Raw genomic sequence first — 2,058 nt, forward strand, 5'->3', positions numbered from 1 at the left:
AGCCTGCGTTCGGACTGCAACTCAAGCCCAGGTCCTCGTGTAACACTGCAGGCTTTTGAAGAGCCACGGGCCCGGAGGCCTAGCTGGGGCGATCCTTGGTTGAGACAGTTCGCTATTTGCAGAACACCCTGCTTCGAGGAGTTGATTCAGGGAAGGAACCACTGGGTCACCTGTGTCTGTTTGGACTTGTTAGAAAGCACAGGGATGTATGCTGCGTGTGCCCGTGGAAATGGGGGCCTGATGGAACTAGCCTTGCTTTCCCATTTTGAAAGCTCCATTCATGCTGCCTTGAAGCTACTTGAAATTGACTGCTGTTGACAGGCCACTAGCCACTGTAGGCATGGCTCTGGGAAGAAAAGGAGTTTTCTCTAGCTAAGCCGGGTGCTTCGATGGCCGGGGTGGAGCTCATCCTGCCACGCTCTAGAGCTAAAGGGAAACTCAACGTGAGTACTGGCCTCGAGGTAAGTCCCTGAGTAGCCGCGCAGAAATGGAGGCATGCAGCCCTTTCCACGAGGTCTTAGTCGCTGTTCTGCTTTATTGTATTTTATTCTTTTAATGTTTTATTGCTTTTTTAAGATTTATGTATTGATTGATTGATTGCTATGTTGGGTCTTCGCTTCTGTGCTAGGGGCCTCTCCAGTTGCGGTAAGTGGGGGCGACTCTTCATCGCGGTGCGTAGGCCTCTCACTATCGCGGCCTCTCCTGTCGCGGAGCACAGGGTGCAGAGGCGCAGGCTCAGTGGTTGTGTCTCACGTGCCCAGTTGCTCCGCGGCATGTGGGAACCTCCTAGACCAGGGCTCGAACCCGTGTCCCCTGCATTGGCAGGCAGATTCTCAACCACTGCGCCACCGGGGAAGCCCCTGTTCTGCTTTATTTTAAAAGAAGTACCCTTTTCAGGACTCCTAGGCCCCTCGGGTGTGCATCATTTTCCCTCCGAGATCAGTGAGTACCTCCAGACCCCTGTGGGCCTGCTGAGCAACATCGAGGCCCAAAGGTCGGTCTCCCGTAGGCCCTCTGTGTATGCCGAGTGATGGGCAACACACTGCTCGTTCCTTAAGGAGAGCTACATTTCCAGAGCACCGGAACAGCCTCAGGACCACATTTCTAGGCAGTGCGACGTGCCATGGAAGTGTTCGTCATGGCCCCCGTCTGAGCTGCCATGAGAAAACACTGTGCTTAGAATTCTTCGAGGACCTCGTACCGGAAGTCACTCTGCTCGAGGAGAAAGCCAGCATCCTACCATGCTGTGGCGCTAACGGGACACTCAGCGTGAGCACTTGCCTCGAGGTAAGACCCTGAATTGCCGTGCAGAAGCGGAGGCGTGCTGCAGTTTTCAGGAGGCCGTAGCCCCTGCTCAGCTTTAGTTTATTTATTTATTCATTTGTTTATCTATCTGTCTATCTAGTTCTTTATTTTCTTATGTAATTTATCATTTTTGTTTTACTGTGTTGGGTCTTCGTTGCTGCATGTGAGCTTTCTCTAGTTGTAGCGAGCGGGTGCTACTCTTCGTTGCGGTGCTCGGGCTTCTCATTGCGGTGGCTCCTCTTGTTGTGGAGCAGAAGCTCTAGGCACGTGGACTTCAGTAGTTATTGCATGCGGGCTCAGTCGTTGTGGCTCCCGGACTCTAGAGCGCAGGCTCAGTCGTTGTAGAGCACGGGCTTAGTTGCTCCGCAGCATGTGAGATCTTGGTGGACCAAGGCTCGAACCCACGTCCCCTGCATCGGCAGGTGGATTCCCAGCCACTGCACCACAAGCGAAGCCCCTGCTCTGCATTATTTTAACGTCAGTCCGCTTGGCAGGACATCTAGGAGCCTCGCGTGGGCACCCTATTCCCTGCAAGAACACTGAGTAACCCCAGGCCCCCATGGGCCCGCTATGCCACATCCAGGCCCGTAGCCCTTCGGAGCCACTCTGTGTATGCCGAGTGTAGGGCAACAGACTGCACTCTTTCTTGGGACAGCTTGATTTCCTCAACACTCCCACAGGTCGACGAACACCTTTCTAGCAGGTCCAACATTCCGTGCAAGTCTGCCTCATTACCCTAGTCTGAGCTGCACT

Source organism: Balaenoptera physalus (genome assembly GCF_965194825.1).
Source record: "Balaenoptera physalus genome assembly, contig: HAP1_SCAFFOLD_723, whole genome shotgun sequence".
Lineage (NCBI taxonomy): Eukaryota > Metazoa > Chordata > Mammalia > Artiodactyla > Balaenopteridae > Balaenoptera > Balaenoptera physalus.